Raw genomic sequence first — 18,500 nt, forward strand, 5'->3', positions numbered from 1 at the left:
GGCAATCAATGATGTTTTCTGCTCAGCCCATCCTAGTGTCATCAGCAGGCAGCTTGACACTCAAAAGTCATCAATTTTCCTCTACAAGTACTTTAACATGGAGTCCCACAGTTGGGTCAAACCCCAGATTTTCTTCAGCACTTTGCACTCCCCCTCATTGGCCTGTTCCAACTCCATCTACATGTTGCATCATACAGGTCTTCGGATTCCTCAAGCACAACAGGATTACATGAGCAGGCTCCTTAATTCAAACCATAACTTCCAGGGTGAATATCCCGGGCCAAAATACCTGGGCTACCAGACCTTTGTCACATGCCTTTTTTGCAGTCAGCTTTTGCCCACTGAACAACATCTCATTTGCAAATGTTCTTCCTATTAGCTTGGGAAACAATGGTAGAACAGCCATCTGGTTTCTGTCCAAAGGTAGCAGAGAGAGGTGGAAACCAAGCTTTTAATTAGTCGAGACCACCTTGCAAAGAGGCAATATAGATTCTCCTAGCCCAATGGCTGGGCCATGGACTACTACTATAGGCTTCTGAAACTATATGAATGTATCACAAACTTTCTGATGGCTTCTGCTGTTTTAGTGCGTTCTCTTTTGCTGTCATTTGTTGAATGCTGCACAAAATAAAGTCAAGTGCACGACAGAAGACGCTGCTAACAGCACTGAGCAGCACAAGCTTGCTGTCATCAGCAGCAGCTGTGCTCATAGCACTTTGGACTGCTTTTTTTTTTTTTTTTTTTTTTTGGACAAAGTCTCACTCTGTTGCCCAGGCTGGAGTACAGTGGCACCATTTCAGCTCACTGCAACCTCTGCCTACCAGGTTCAAGCAATTCTCCTGCCTCAGCCTCTTGAGCAGCTAAGATTACAAGTGTGTGCCACCATGCCCAGCTAATTTTTTGCATTTTTAGTGGAGACAGGTTTTTACCATGTTGGCCAGGCTGATCTCAAACTCCTGGCCTCAAGTGATATGCCTGCCTCAGCCTCCCAAAGTGCTGGGATTACAGGAGTGAGTTGCCATGCCTGGCCTGGACTTCTTTCATTACCTTGGGATTTAGTGGGTTATTCTCTGATGATTTTGTGAATATAAAAGATGGGTGAAGTCATCCTGCTTCCTGATGACAATGTGTATCTGTAGGCACTTTCTGTTTGCCTCATGCTGAAATGCAATCATCTGCCAAAGGTTGGCCTTTTCTGTCATCAATACATTTTCTTCTCCCGGGTGTCACTCCTGTAACAGATGTCTGCATGTTGGTTGTTCTATTGGCTGTTAATGCATCCACAAACAGAGATGTACATTTCCCATTAACAGCTAGGGCCCTGGTCATGGCTGCAGTCATGGGGTCAGACATCTGAGGCACTAGGAGGTGTATTCAGGGCCTGCTTCCCATCCTGGCCTGCTCTATGCACAGGGGCCTAATAGAGCTCCAACTTGTGATTCTCCTGCCACTATTCTATAGCTCCAAATGGCAATTCAGGCACCACCATGTCCTCCTGACCTTGCTTAACAGGGTCCCATTTCTGGAGTCTCTTGTTCTGAAAACTATCCACTGTGGTCCTGCTCTTCATGGGACTCTTAAACCTTGACTTTGCTAGATCAATATTCTTCCAGCTAGAGAGAGATGGAGCTGTGTTCTTCCTGAACTTCTGGGTGGCAGAAACCACTGGCTGTTTTTAGACTTGTGGTGTTTGCCAATCACTAGTGACTTAGGAGAGGTCTCACCAAAGCTGCTGTTGGTAGATCTGGAGATTTGTTTCCTAGCATTGTTTAGAGAGATGCTTTTTGTTCTGGCCAGTGTGCTCTCTTTCTGCTTTTTGACATGGTGTCTGTATTCCTCACGGTTCACGAGTCGCTGCTCTGGTTCCTAAGTGTCATCCTTGCTGTCATAGCCCTTTCATCAGATCAAATACTCTGTCTTCCCTTCTTAATTTTTTCTTTTGTCAACAATTCTTTCAGCCTGTCCTGTTTTAGTTGGCAGAGGCCAACGTAATCCAGTTTACTCCTTTTCCAAATCCTGTGTACCCAAACAATCGATCATTGAAAGCCAGTACTACCCAAGATAAAACTCTTCAGACCAGGAATCACAGCCATTTCCTACCTTAGGAGAACAATGACTTAAAGCTAATTTTTCACAAAACCTTATAAATAAACAAATCTGTCTGATCTCATCCAGTTAGACCATAAGGTAAGACTTCCATAAGCCTTTTAAAAACTGTTTCAATCTTTTGTTAAAGAGTGGATCAATCCTGCAAAAAACAAACAAATAAAACCCTGTTATTCTGACACAGGGGCTCAGACCCTAGTATCGGTGTGCTTTGATATTAATGTTTAATTTATAGGAAAACTAATCCCTTTTACATTTTAGCCAATTTAAGCACACACAGAGTTCCTTTCACAAATCAATTTCATACACTTTCTATAACTTGCTTAAACCTTCAGTTTTGTCCCATCATTGTACCTTAGGACAAAAATTTACATTCTTTTTCACCTTTCTTTATTCATATAGCTTTACCTGACACTGTTTTTACTCCTTTCATTAAAAAATAAAAATTCTCTAAACTATGTGAAATTACTTTCCCTTTTACAAAATCACATTTCTAGGCCTTCTTATAATTTTTTAAATCAAAATTCATCTTACTTTCCTCATATACATTGCATAAAAAATATGGGCTGTAAACAAATTGGCCACAGTAAGGCCTAATAACACGTGGAGTTCTCCCTGGCCCAGCCATGCCCCCTGGTTCCACTGGGAAGGGCCAGACCTCATCTGCAGCTCTGTCTTTTGTCCTGAGCTCTGCATCTGATACATAATTAAAAATGCTACCTCTTAGGTTTTTCACTAAAAATAAGAGTTGCTAAGAATTAACATTTTAATTAATGTAAACCTGATCCAAATATACATAAACTGGAAAGTTGAAACTGCCTTTGCAAAATTACAACTGAGGAAATTATTACAGTGAAAGAAATCGGACCACACCGGCTCCATCTTGCTTCTAACTTTTAAGCTGTCCTTGTTCATTCCTGGGCAGAGGCCGAACTAACTTTGGGAAGGAATTCAGTTCATGGTTTGATTCTGAAACAAAATTGATAGTAATCCTTTCTAGCAAAGACCCCCTTCTTGCCTGGGGACCAGTCTGCCTAGGAAGGGCTAACAAATTACCTAAAAGATTCGAAATTACAGTTTAAGGGTCATGCAGCCTCTGGTTTCAAGAGTCTGAGCCTCCCCAGATTGGTCCTGTGGATAACATCACTGTTGTAAAATTTAAGATCAGTGCTAGAGATATTTTGCAGACTCTGCACTCCATGGATCAGTGACACCACCCAGACCTGTAATCTGGCTCAACCAGTTCTGCCATCCCACCCAGGAACAGAAGACACTAAGAAAAACTCATTTCAACCCCCTATGATTCCATCTCCAGCCTGACCAATCATCACTCCCCACTTCCCAAGCCCCTGCCCACCAAATTATCTTTTAAAATTCTGATCCCCAAATGCTTGGGGAGGCTAATTTGAGTAATAATAAAACTCTGATCTCCCACATAGCCAGCCGTGTGTGAATGACTCTTTCTCCACTACAGTTCCCCTGTCTTGGTAAATCGGCTCTGTTTAGGCAGCGGGCAAGGTGAACCCATCGGAGGGTTACGCTTCCACAATGTTCCTCTCTATGAGGACATTTCCCAGAGACCAGTGAACAACCCAAGCCAATCAGCTCACTCCGTGATCAGCCCATTCCCTATTATTATACACTTCAAGGCCAAGTCTTTTTTTCACAATAAAAAGTAATTTCTAGTACCCCTAATAGCCAAAGAGATTAGGTAACACAATCCAAAAGAAACTGAAGATGGCAAAGAGGAAGGAGAAACAGGGTGGAATAAAAGTAAATAGAATAATTTTTAAGAAAGGAAGTGAACAGAAGTACCAAGCACATAATTTTTTTTAATGTTTCAGTCAACTAAAAAAATTCTGAAAAATAGAACCCAAAAAGAGAAAAAGCATAATGATCATGCATATATAATCTACCTTGGATATCAACTTTTAATTAAGCTGACTTCTAATCATAGATTTGGAGTGAGCCAACTCCACTCAGATTTTTAAAAAATTCCTTTCAAATCTCTTATTACCAGCTTTTAGCTGGGACAAACAGCTGATATTTTTGGTTTTGAACATCCTTACCAAAGACACCCTCTCAATTGCCTTAACCAAAGTTATAACCACAAATGCATGCATGACGTGTCTCCAAAGAGGTGACAGAGAGTTTTTACAAGATCCAGAATCACCCCAAAAATAACTAAAAGAAAGGAAAATTTCACTAGCCATAAACAGGGTCTAACTCACAGTTCTTTCAGGCCATATTTTCTAGGGTCTTAGCTTTTCAGCTTACTGTCCATACATGAAGGCCCAAAAGCCTTGGGTCCCCCACCACAGAAAACAAGAAATCAAAAGCTGTCCTTGGAAGGGGAAGAGATCAATCATACATTGGTACCCCAAAAGTCACAAAAACATCAAACCCAGATGGGCTGGTTCCCTGACCAGGAATCAAACCCAGGCTGTGGAGGTGAATGCAGAATTTTAACAATTAGGCTACAAGATAAAACGGCCATTGTCATTCCCTAATCAGGAAGCAAACCCAAGCTGTGGTGGGAATTTTAACCACCAAAACTCTTTTCAGTCAGATTTTGCTCTTAATTTAGTCAAGAGAATTTTTAAGGCTAGCCATGAAACTATTAGGCATCCTTTAAAATATCTGATCTTTTCATTAATCCTTTAATGAAATCTCTAAAATCTTTAAATTAATAGCACAGTGAGAGAGAGAGTCCGGACAGGCAGTCACATCATGTAAAACATTTCAGATAGTCAAATTTTGATTTTTCTTAAGTGGATGGGGTTTTTAGAGGTGGAAGTTGACTTTCTACAGCTGCAGGGGTTTTAGTCAACTTTAAAGGGGGCCAGAGGTTGGTTAAATCTAATGGAAGATGGACTGAAACAAAAACAAACAAAAGAAAAAACACAGAAAAAAGCAATCACACAATTTACATATAACTGAGATTTCTGAGCATAAGGAGAAGTTATAGCCAACTGACAGTAAGCCTTGACCTTCAGCTACTAAATCCCCAAATGAAACCTCAAACCAGCTCCTTACCTCGAGATGGGGCCCAAACTGAAAACTGCTCTCTGCCATCACAGAAGCAGGAAAGTCATCTTCCTTGTGAGAAGTGAATAAGAACTCCCAGAAAAGGAGTTCTGCAGCAGAATAAACTTCAGATCTCAACTGGAAATTTTTTGGCGATCAGGGATCTCTAGAGGGAGAAGCTCTTAGACTTCAGCAAATCATCTAATGGGTCAAAGCAATAAAGAGCTCCAGCTGGTACCAGGGCCCCAGTAGGAGATTTGGAGAGTTGCTACAGGCCAACAGCCAGCTCCGCTCAGAAAGCCCCTTCGTGGTTGCCAAAATGTAAACCAAAAAGTGACGGAAGCAAGTCTCCATCCATCAGAGGTTTATTTGGCCAAAGCTGAGGATGTGACTGGGAAATAGCGTAGATCACAGATGCTGCTGTGATTGATGTTTTTTCCAAAGGGGGTTTGGTGAACTTCAATTCACAAAAGGGAAACCACAAGCAGAAGGGGGAAGAAAAGAGGGAGGCAGTGAGGCAGGTGATTACATTCTTGTGAAGCTCTGATTAGCCTAAGTAAATCTACATTTTACATGTAAAAAGAGGGAATAGAGGAAAAAATCATAAAATGAAGTAAACGTGGAAAGAGGGAATAGAGGAAATGAGGCTATGACATGGGGTTGTGAAATTACAGCTATCTGGGAGCCAGAGGAAGATAGTATTGATGACTCAGCTGCTAAGCTTAACTTTCCCTTTGGTGTAGTGAGTTTGGGGTCCCAAGTTTCTATTTTTTTTTCATACCTGTAACTTCTGTTTCCAAAAATGTTCCGCTGCCTTTAAAAACCCTTGCTCATAAGCCACCAGGGAAGTAGGATCTCACACAATAGCTGTCTGATTTTCCTTGCTTGGCACCCTGCAAATAAATGCCCTCCTTTTTGTTGCTAAAAACCTTGGTACAGGTATTTGTCTTTACTGTGCTGGGCCAATGGACCCAGGTTTGATTCAGTAACAAGGCATACATGTTCTCACTTTTAGGTACTCCCCACCAACTCTATCTGAGATTCCATCACTCTACGATAGAGACAGGGAGCAAGACCCTTTCCCAGAGGCCCACAGCAACATATAAGCCTGGAGCTCTAATCTGACTCTACCTTGATCATTCAAGTACCTCTGACCTAGTTTCAAAGAGCAGGGAAGTCTGCATGGTTATCTATTGAGTTTCTATTCTGTTGGGTTGGGCCATGGTTCTCAACTCTGAGTGCCTATTAGAATCAACTAGTGTGTGGGTATTGGGGGGAGATTTCAAAAATACCAATACTGAGCCCCCACAGCAAGGGATTTCCATTCAACTGGTCTAGACCCAGCACAGGCAATGGCATTTTTAGGAGACGTCCCCAGGTGGTTCTATCATGGAACCAGGTGGAGAGCCAGTGGTGATGGCTTATGCTGTATGCCCTGATTTCTTCAGAGCTTTGTTTTTGATTCCCCAACCAAAATTTTGTAACTCAAAATGGTAGAAAGCACAGCTTTTGTAAATTAAAAGCCTTGTTCTTTTCTCATGAATTTCAAAGGCCTGCTTAGAATCTCAAAAGCCAAGAATCGGACTCTAAATTATCTGCATGTGCCTTCTCAGGCAGAAACGCGCAAGCCTGAGCCCAGCCTCACTGTGCAGTGATGATAAAGAAAGATGTCGAGTAAGAAAAAGCATTGCTTAGTATGGAAAACAGCAGCTCATGCATTATAATCATACCCATTCCCCGGAGCCTGTATCAGAAAAAATTCCAAAGAAGCCAGTTCTCCCTACATCCTCTGGCCCAATCAATCACATCCATAGATTTTCTTTTAATCTTACTCCCTAATAAAGAAAAAGGCCCTTAGAAACTGCCTGTTTTCTTAACTGCCCAATAGTGTTCCTTATGGAAATAAGAATTTTCTCATAAAGGTGTGAGTGGCATATATTCTTCTTGAAAGAATGAAAGTTACATCAAATTTCGTTTTCCTGGTGTTTTTCCATTAGAGTATGGAATAGTTATCAATTTTTAGAATACCTCGTGTAGTTCAGATTTGATAAGTTATAGAGCTAATTCATTTGCTAATCTATATATCAGCATTCCACAGGGTTCCTACTTTTTCCTTTGGCTAGGTAGACCAGTTGACTATGCTTGTCACTACTGATGTCAAGGCTAAGCCTTCAGTCTCCATGGGGTCTAATTAATTACCCTCGCTGTGTTTTAGCCCTTCCTAAAATACATGCATTTAGTCATCAGGGGAACCAGGCAATAGAGATAGTTAGAAATATAAAATTTCCAGAAAAATTCAAGGCCTTTACTGAGAAAAGTACATGTTTTATTTTTAGGAAGCCAAATGACTGAACTTTTGGAAAAGTTCATAATTTATCTAGCCCTTTCCCTAACATTTTATTTTTTAAATTTTCAACATACAGAAAAGTTGAAAGAATTTTAAGTTAGCATCCACATACCCCCAATCTAGATTCTACCATGAACATTTTGCTGTGATTGCTTTATCGTGCTTCTAAACATCTATTTATGCCTCTGTGTAGTAAACTTACCTTATGTTTTTGATGCATATCAAAGAAATTTGCAGAAATCGGTATATTTTATTTCAAAACACTTTAATATGTATGTAAGTTTTTCCTATTGATTGCCTAACAAATTATTAGTATGTGTATAAGTTTTTCCTATTGGTGCTGTACCATATTATACGAACTGGCTTAAGAAAACATGAATTTATTATGTACAGTTCTGGAGGTCAAAAGTCTGAAATGAGTCATCCAGGGCTCAAATCAGTGTCTCAAATCAGAGCTGGTTTTCTTCTGGAGGCTCTAGGAGAGAATCTACTTCCTGGTTTTTTTTTTATAGCTTCTAGAAGCCATTCACTTTCCTCAGCTTGTGGTCCCTTCTTCCATCTTCAAAGCCAGCACTGAGACATCTTCAAGTCTCTCCTGATCTCTGCCTCTCTCTTCATACCTTCTTGCTGACTCTGGCCCTCCTGCTTCCCTCTTACAGGGGCATTGTGATTACATTGGGCCTACCCAGATGATCCAGGATAATCACTTCCTCTTAAGATCCTCAACTTAATCACTCCTCCAAAGTCCCTTTTGTGTGAAGTATGTACTCTTAGGCTCTGGGGACTAGGACATGAATATCTTGGTGGGCAGAAATTACTCATCTAATATAGCACGCATAATTTTTCATCTTTAACACTCATTGAAGATTTACAGTCAGATTAAAATTAGGAAGTTGATGTATGAATGGGAATGAATATTGATACAAAAAGAAGGCTAAGGACTGAGGCCTGGGGCACACCTGGGAGGTCAGGAAGGTGAGGAGGAACTAGCAAAGTAGCCCTGAGAGGAACAGTGGGGGAAGTAGGAAGCAGGCACTCAGCAAGTGTGGAATTCTGGGAGCCAGAAGAATTTCTAAAGTTTTTCTAAAAGAGGATGAGGAGCAGGCTGGATGCAGAGGCTCATGCTGTTATCTCTGCACTTTGGGAGGCCGAGGCAGGTGGATCACGAGGTCAGGAGATCAAGACCATCCTGGCCAACATGGTGAAACCTGGTCTCTACTAAAAATACAAAAATTAGCTGGGCATGGTGGCATGTACCTGTAATCCCAGCTACTTGGGAGGCTGAGGCAGAAGAATCGCTTGAACTAGGGAGTTGGAAGTTGCAGTGAGCTGAGATGGCTCCACTGCACTCCAGCTTGGTGACAGAGTGAGACTCCATCTCAAAAAAAAAAGACAATGAGCTGTATCACATGCTGCTTACAAGCAAAGATCTGTGGTTGAGATCTGGTCACTGGTTGGTGTTTAGCAAAGTGGAGATCTCTGGGTACCCTGTTCTGGTGGTGTGGCCAGGGTAAGTGCCTGGTTGAAGTGGCTTCAAGGGACAAGGAAAGGAGAGGAAGTGGAGTAGGTACATGAGTGAACAGAGACGAGGTGAACACGTCGGATAACTTTTTCAGGGACTTCTGATAAAAAGAGGAGCAGGGAAAGGGGTGATATCCAATGTCACTATCATCATCATCATCATCAATTTGACATAGTTGCAAACATTAATCAGCTCTTTTTTTCAGCTCCAGAAAGTAAAGGAATAAAAGAGGATAAAGTAAGAGCCTGTAAGTGTTTACTTGTAAGTTGTCCTTCCCACCATGATTCAATAGGGACACCACTGAAGGAATTCACAAGGCCCTGATGATCTTAATTCTCACAGTGCTATCATCAGTCTTGACTTCTGCTTTCCTCTCCATCTTCCTTGTTTCATCTTATTTTTTCATTCTTTCCTTCCTTCCTTTATTCCACAAACATATAAGCCCCCACATCCTTGAAACTTGAATCTGACAGAGGCATTAGTTTGAATTGACTAGCAGTAAAATTCTGTTCATTTCTTAATAAAATCTTTTATTCTATTCTTGAGAATAAAAATATTTTAAAATTTCAAAACCAGTTGGTTTTATCTTCCCAAAACACACTCTCTGATTTAGTTGCAGACATTTCTTTAAATAGTTTTACATGTAAATGTCCCTATTTCATAGTTTTTAGAAGTAATTTTTGGAGAGCAAAGTCTAGGCAGCAATATATGAACAATTTATATCATGAATTTCGTTCACTTAAAAAGATAATCCATTCTTTTTTCATTTAAAAAAATGCATTCAGAAATGAATGGGGAAGCTTCATGAATGTTTCCATTTTTTTTTTCTGGGGCTTCACATTTCTGTATTTAATTCTTTCTTGACTCTCCCAGGCTCCAGAATTTTCCTTTTCTCCCTGCATATACACAGATCCTTTGTCCTTTTATTTACATTTCACTGTGTCTTCTCCTTAATCTCCTTAGTCTTGTAATGTCTTTGTCCCAGGTGTAGCTAAGAACGATGCACATACCTAAGAAGACTGCTTAATTTTGTTCTTTTAATCATCTCATCTCTATCACCTCTTTTCTCACTATAATACATTATATGATTATAACAATCTCATTCTCCTTTGCTAAGATAATTTTTTCTCATAATACGATTTCTTAAGATTGACTTAACAATTAAAATATTTCACTGAAAATTTCCTGGCTGAAATAAAGGAAACAGAAGGAATCTTTACAAGCTTGATGTTTACCTGGTAAAATGTTTTCATATGAACACTCAGAGCATTGTATTTGGATCTGGGCACCACATCTTCAGAAAGACAATGACAAATTAAAATGTGCCCATTGGAGAGTGATCAGGAGTTTGAACGTCATGTCGTCTGAGTAATGAATAAAGGATCTTGGGATGTCCTGTTAAGAAGTAAAAAGCCTGGAGTGGGAGTAGGATGTAGGGTAGTAAGGGACAACAGAAAAAGGGAGAGCCTGGCTGGGATGAGGATTGCCACTATTGGTCAGCAGGGTGGCTGCACCAGGAGCATGTTGACACTTGAAATGGAGGGAGGGAGAAACATCTTGAGGAGCACCAGGGGGAAAATGTGGTCTCATGAAGCTTCAGTAGAAAGACATCTCACCCATTCCCCACACCCACCTGGCCAGGGGCTTTTGCCACTTCCCCCAGTTAGCCTCATGAGCAGAGGTGGTTGATGGTCTCAAAGGACTGACAATGAGACCACTATAAAAAAATCTTGGGACAATTTAAGAAAAGCAATTACTTTGAAAGAATAACCACAAACAGAACAACCTACAGCAGAAGAAACAGACCTATTGACAGAGATGAACTGGAATCTTAATCCCAGATAAGACATTGCACATATGAAACAAGAATAAGTGATTTGAAGGAGAGCCAATCAAAGGTACTAGATATAAAAATTGCAATTGCCAATATAAGGAATAGGTTGAATAACTGAATGAATGACAAATGGGTAGAATCTAGAAACAGGCCCGTATGTCCAAGGGAACTTGGAATATGTATGCAGCATCATAGCCTGGTACAGGGAAGATGAATTCATCTGTAGTTTCTAGAAAACTGGTTCATTATATGGGAAAAACTCAGAGTAGATGCCCACTCTTTTCTATAAACAAAAATAAACTTTAGGTAGAGTAAAAGTATAAACATGGAAGGCAAAGCCATACATCTATTAGAAGCAAACGTGGAATTTTTTTTTCTTGGTGACACTGGAAAAGAAAGTAGCAACGTGCCAAAAAGTACAAACCACAGGGGAGACAATCAATGGAGTTAATGACACCAAAATTAAAGATTTCTGATACCACACAGTTACCAGGTATATGATAGATTTGAAAGTGACAAAGTGGTAATAACTGACAAAGAAATAATAACTAGAATATACAGAAAATTTCTGCGAGTGGGTAAGAAAAGAAAAGGATGAGGCTATTGTAGGAAATCCTGCCGATGCCCTCCCCACATTCCTGGCCCGTCCTTGAGTTCCCCTGCAGCTATGGTCGATGGTTCCCAGCATGTACACTGCTTCCCACCTGTGTGGGAGCATCTCTCTTTCACACAGGTATGGTGGGAACTTGCTCAATTAGGTGCAGTGCAAATTGGACAAGCTAGTGGCTGAATCTCACCAGGGGCAGCTCTCAACCAATGAGGACCAGTGAGTAGCATGTAAACAGCCTAGTTTCCCATATCCTCATAGGATAGTTCTGAGGAGTATTCAACACAGGTCCTCAGAGGGTCCTCGGCAGGACTGAGCCCTGGTTATTATCTGCCCATAACTTACCCTTTAGTGGGTTTTCTCTTCTCCTTGTCTTGCTGTCTTTACTCCCTTGCTTGTGCTTCTGAATAAGTGACCTGCACCCAAGTCTGTGTCTGAGACCTGCTTTCAGGGTAATACAAATTAGGACGGATATAAATAAGCATTTCACAGAAGGGGAAGAGAAAAGCCTGACAAGTGTGGGAAGAGATGCTCAATTTTAATAATCAGAGAAATGAAAAGTATATAGGGAAGCACAACTTTATCTGAAAAGTATGGGGAAAAAAAGCCAAACCTGGATTTCATAAAGTGCCTATAAGAATTTGGAGAGGTAGAAACCCCATACATCACCAGCGAGGCCATTCTGGAGAGCAGTTAGCAATGTTTGGTGGATTTGCCTAGATGCACACCCTATGATCTCACAAATCCTCTTCTATGTGTAGGCCCCACACAAATTCCCCCCCCCCCGCCCTTCCTGGCCTATGAATCAAACTGATCTTCAGGGCTTCTGGTAATCTTAGCATATTTCTCAAGTCCATCATTCTCCTTCTCAACTTCTCTCTTCTCATATCTTCTCTTTCTTCCTCACATTCAGCTGTTGACCTCACTTATTATTGAATTCAGAATATGGAAGCAAACAGTAAAATATTTCCCCATGTTCCCATCGCCAAATCTACCAATCTACCAGTAAGTGTGCCTGTATCCTCTGCCTTCCTCCCTTCCTGACACTAACCCTTTCCACCTCTCTCCTCTCCTCACGAACCATATTCCTAGACCATCACCACTGTTTCCTGATTGTCAATTTCTCCTGCCCTGTTGGCTCATTCACATCAGCATGCTGCACAGTCCCCGCATAGGAGGAGGAGGAGAATGAGGGAGAGGGGCAGGAAGGGAAAGCAGAGAAAGGAGAGGAGGAAAAAGGAAGAAACAGGGCAAGAAAACGTCCCTCTTTTATCATTCCGTTTTATGTTTTGCTTCAGATTTATGCTCCCCTTTACAGCAAAATGTCCCCAAAGAATTGCCTGTAATTCTCAGTCTTCCTCTTAGAGGGTCCATCAACACCACTGGACATGATATGCAGTTTTCTCTGTCTTGAAGCCCTTTCTTCCCTGTCGCAGGGATGCTTCTCTCTTGCTCGGTCTTCTGTCTCATGACATCTACTTCTCACTTTCCTTTGCTGGTTCCTAATTCCCTTTCCAGACTCCATATGTTGCTTTGCTCCAAGGCTCAGTCCCTTACTTGTTCTCTTGTCAATCTACGCTCACTCTCTACATAAGCTTGGCTTTGTACCAGGGCAAGTTTCTAGTTTTACTTCCAGCACAGACCTTAATTCCAAATTCCAGAACTACCCTCTTGACAGCTCTACTTGGATGTCTGATCAGCATTTCAAACTTAAAGTGTTAAAGCCAATCCATTGGTTTTTCCCGTGAAACCTGTTCTACCTGCTGTCTTCCTCTGAGTAAATGGTACAACTTTATCTTCCCAGCTGCTCAAGTCAGAACTCTTGGGGTCACCCCAGATGCTTTTCTTCCTCCCATTCCCCACATCCAGTCCATTAACAAATCTTACTGGCTCTACTTTCAAACACGCTGCAGTATTCCGACCCTTCTCCCACCTCCACCACCACCACTCAGTCCAGGCAACACCATCTCTGCTCAGGACCCCTGACTCCTAACTGGATTCTCCCTCTCATCCTTACTCTCCTGCCGTCTGTTCTCCACTCAGCTGCCAGAGGGATCTTTTTAAAAAGTCAGGCATTGTCATTCTTTTCCTCGAAAGCCTTCCTACTTCACTCAGAATGGAAGCCTCAGTCTTTGCATGGCCTGGGAACCCTATCTGATTTGGCTCCAGCCTATTCCTGTGGTCTCATCTCTCCCGCGCTCCCCTCCAGCCTCCCCTCACTCACTCTACTTTAGTCTCACCCACTGCTCGTCCTGGAGCACGTCTTGTACTTGCCAGACGCTCTGCCTGGGATGCTCCTTTTCCAGATAACAGCATGGCCCACTCTCTGACTTCATTCACGTCCCTATTCAAATCACACGTTCTCAGAGAGACGTTTCCTGACCACTGTGTTTGAAACAGCATCCTCCACTGCCCTCTGTTCTCCCATCTTGATTTATTTTCTTCTTTGCACTTATTATAACTTAGCATTCTATGTTTATTGTCTATTTATTTTCTTTCCATACTAAACTAAGGGAGGGAATTTTGTCTCTTCCCAATCATGCTGTATTCCCTGTACCTACTTGTATTTAGCAAGACTAGCACCAGATAAATATATTTTGAATAAAAGTATGAACAGGCACACAAATTGAGAGCTAAGCAAAGATTTTCATCCCGGCATTTTTCATAAAAAAAACAAACTTGAAACAAGCTTTATGCCCTTCAATGAGAGAATGAAGAAATAAAACGCAGCCCAAGCAAGAAGCATGAAATGTTGCTCGGCTGTTCCAAAGAACAAACTAGAGTCATGTATTCAGCTATCAAAAAGGGTGAGTCTTAAAAGCATAAAGTTCAGGGAAAAGTAACAAGGAAGATGAAATAAAGCATGTAATACCAACCAAATACCAGGATTGAGAAATGGGGAATAAAAGGAAGACATTTTTAAATACAATAAATAATAAAATACAAGAAAATAAAATAAGGGCACTTCCATAAACCAACAATGATAATGTGTTATGAACTGAGTTGAACTGTCTGTTTAAGGTTTAAAAATAATGTATATGTAAAAAATAAGAGTTGCTTTGGGGAGTACTTACTTCCTTAACTGGAAAATATGGAATGGGATTCCTAAGAGCTATAGGTGAGACCAGTAGGGCCTGATCCCATCAGGGAAGGCTTTGTGGAAACAGGGAGACTTGAGCTGTTCCTTGAAGGATGAAAATGTTATAAACAATGTAAACAACAAGCAGTAGCAAGACATTCCAGTAGGTCCCACGAGTCTGGAAATAGGAAAACTGTATATAGACCTATCAGCCTCAGGAAATGCCTCACAGGTAGGCCACCGGCTAAGAGAGAAAAAAGATAAAATTGAACATACTCCCTAAGATCAGATGGTAGAATGCCTTGGATAAGACTAAGGAGTTTGGAGTTGATTCTAACATTGGTGATACTACTTTTGTGTAACACTTGCCCAGTGTCAACTATTAATGTGGAAGCCAACATTTGACATCCAGCAGTGTGATTCCAGAATTCCCACTTTTAACTGCCATGCTCAACCTCTTTCAGTGAGCAATAGGAATGCAGTCAAGGTTTTTGAGAACTGCAAGGTAATGGACAAGGGATTTTTAGCAAGGTGGGTTCACCAGAAGTGTGCAGAATGGCTTGCGTGGGGCAGAGACTGGAGGTGAGCAAGGGGGTGTGACAATATCCGTGTGAGGAAGGGGGTGTGACAATGTCCGTGTGAGCTGATAAGACACTGACCGGCATGCTGCCAGGGAGGTGGGACAGGGAGGGACCAATGAGGTAGAACCAGTGGGGTTGGCTAATCAGACAGGCCACAGATTTGTGTTGTGGCCTTCCTGTGCACTAGGCATTGATCTAGCCTTTGAAGACAGTGTAGTAAAAGAGACGAACACAGACAATAAGCTACTAGTAAGCATGCAAACTACTGCCAGGTAAAAGGAATGTAAAGATCCAACATAAAGCAGAAGGGGGGTGGTCGTTGTATTTAATTACAGCTCTTCTTATTAAAATAACAAATTTTAAGCATGAAGTAGTCTTAATGTTTCATACTCTTGAAAAAAATAATTGTGAAAAAAACAATCACTGGCTTGGAATTTCTTTCTGTAACCAAAAAGGTAGAATATTTGCCTTTAAAAAATGGATGCTCCTTTCAAGTTAATCATCCTTTATCAGAAAATGCAAAGAAGATGGCTTAATGGTCATCGAACTGACAGATATAACTGGAACTCTAATCTGGTTATGTGATGCACAATTATACAGAAATGTGAGATCTGAGTTTGTGGATAATGAATGTGTTATCTTCAAGCAGGTTTTAGAAATCAGAATGAGTAGAAATTTCAACTGGAAGATCAAAAATACAAATCAACAAAATTCATCCCCAGGCAGAGGTTGCACAAGATGCAGCAATTTTTTATGAATATTTATATATTCGCATGAATCATACTTTACTTGCCTTATTTAATAAGTTATTTGATACCCTTAGGCATTCTTTTATTCATAAAATGTAATTCCACTGCCATCAAAATGACTATAATGTCTGATACCTACTCAGACATCTTTCTTCTGTTTTTGCTTTTTTTAACTTTTGTTTTAAGTTTAGGGGTACATGTGCAGGTATGCTACATAGGTAAACGTGTGTCATGGGGGTTTGTTGTACAGATTATTTCATCACTGAGGTATCAAGCCTAGTACTCATTATTTTTCCTGATCCTCTCCCTCCTCCCACCCTCCAGCCTCCAGTGTGCTCCAGTGTGTATTGTTCCCGACTATGTGTCCATGTGTTCTCATCATTTAGCTCCCATTTATAAGTGAGAGTATGTGGTATTTGGTTGGTTGTTCCCGTGTTAGTTTGCTAAGGATAATGGCCTCCAGCTCAATCCGTGTTCCTGCAAAGAACATGATCTTGTTCTTTGTTATGGCTGCATACTTTTTCATGGTATATATGTACCACATTTTCTTTATCCAGTCTATCATTGATGAACATTTAGGTTGATTTTATGTCTTTGCAATTGCGAATAGTGCTACAATGAACATACGCATGCGGGTGTCTTTTTTATTGTATTGTATTGTATTGTATTGTATTGTATTTTAAGTTCTGGGATACATGTGCTGAATGTACAGGTTTGGTACGAAGGTATACATGTGCCTGTTATCTAGGTTCTAAGCCCTGCATGCATTAGGTATTTGTCTAATGCTATCCCTCCATTTATCCCCCACCCCACAACAGGCCCTAGTGTGTGATGGTCCCCTCCCTATGTCCATGTCTTCTCATTGTTCAACTCCCACTTATGAGTGAGAACATGTGGTATTTGGTTTTCTGCTCCTTTTTGTTAATTTGCTGAGGATGATGGTTTCCAGTTTCATCCATGTCACTGCAAAGGACATGAACTCATCCCTTTTTATGTCTGCATAGTATTCCATGGTATATATGTGCAGCATTTTCTTTACCCAGTCTATGATTGGTGGGCATTTGGGTTGGTTCCAAGTCTTTGCTATTGTAAGTAGTGCTGCAATAAACACACATATAAAAACCCTAGAAGAAAACCTAGGCAATACCATTCAGGACATAGACTTCGTGGGCAAAGACTTCATGACTAAAATACCAAAAGCAATTGCAACAAAAGCCAAAATTTACAAATAGGATCTAATTAAACGAAAGAGCTTCTGCTCAGAAAAAGAAACTATCATCAGAGTGAACAGGCAACCTACAGAATAGTAGAACATTTTTGAAATCTATCCATCTGACAAAGGTCTAATATCCAGAATCTACAAGGAACTTAAGTAAATTTACAAGAAAAAATAAAAAACATCAAAAAGTAGGTGAAGGATATGAACAGACACTTCTTAGAAGAAGACATTTATGTCACCAAGAAACATATGAATAAAAGCTCATCATCACTGATTATCAGAGAAATGCAAATCAGAACCGCAATGAAATACTGTCTCATACCAGTTAGAATGGCTGGTGTCTTAATTTATATTCCTTTGAGTATCTACCCAGTAATGGGATTATTGAGTTGAATAGTATTTCCGTCTTTAGGTCTTTGAGGAATCACCACACTGTCTTCCACAATGATTGATCTCATTTACCCTCCCACCAACAGTGGATAAGCATTCCTTCTTCTCCACAAAGTTGCCAACATCTGTTATTATTATTATTATTTTTGACTATTTATTAGTAGCCATTTTGACTGGTGTTAGATGGTATCTCATTGTGGTTTTGATTTGTGTTTCTCTAATGATCAGTGATGTTGAGCTTTTTTCATATGATTGTTGGCCACATGTATGTCTTCTTTTGAAAAGTGTCTGATCATGTCCTTTGCCCACTTGTTAATGAGGTCGTTCATTTTTTTCTTGTAAATTTCTTTAAGCTCCTTACATATGATGGGTATTAGACCTTTGTCAGATGTATAGTTTGCAAAAATTTTCTTCCATCCCATTTGTTATCTGTATATTCTGTTGATAAGTTTTGTTTGCTATGCAGAAGTTCTTTAGTTTAATTTGATCCCATTTGTCAATTTTTGCTTTTGTTACAACTGCTTTGGTATCTTTGTCATGAAATCTTTGCTCATGCCTATGTCCTGAATGGTATTGCTCAGGTTGTCTTCCAGGGTTTTTATAATTTTGAGTTTTACATTTAAGTCTTTAATCCATCTTAAGTTAATTTTCATATAGGGTAAGGAAGGGGTCCAGTTTCAATCTTCTGCGTATGGCTAGCCAGTTATCCCAGCACCATTTATTGAATAGGGAATCCTTTCCCCATTGCTTGTTTTTGTCAGGTATGTCAAAGATATAGGTTTGCAGTCTTATTTCTGGGTTCTCTTTTCTGCTGCATTGGTTTGTATGCCTGTTTTTGTGCAAGTACTATGCTGTTTTGGTTACTGTAACCTGGTAGTATAGTTTGAAGTTGGGTAGTGTGATGCCTCCATCTTTGTTCTTTTTGCTTAGGATTGCCTTGGCTATTTGGGCTTTTTTTTTTTTTTTTTTTTTTTTGTTAAATATGAATTTTAAATAGTTTTTTCTAGTTCTGTGAAGACTCTCAATGGTAGTTTGAAGG

At 40.4% G+C, this 18,500-nt stretch overlaps 1 pseudogene; it reads right to left on the bottom strand.

The window, feature by feature from the left end:
• Positions 1-81: 81 nt before the first annotated feature.
• On the bottom strand, positions 82-15,187 carry LOC116538126 (annotated as a pseudogene).
• Positions 15,188-18,500: the final 3,313 nt, after the last annotated feature.

Source organism: Sapajus apella, unplaced genomic scaffold, assembly GCF_009761245.1.
Source record: "Sapajus apella isolate SASKATOON/1434 unplaced genomic scaffold, GSC_monkey_1.0 scaffold4, whole genome shotgun sequence".
In the NCBI taxonomy this organism is placed as follows: domain Eukaryota; kingdom Metazoa; phylum Chordata; class Mammalia; order Primates; family Cebidae; genus Sapajus; species Sapajus apella.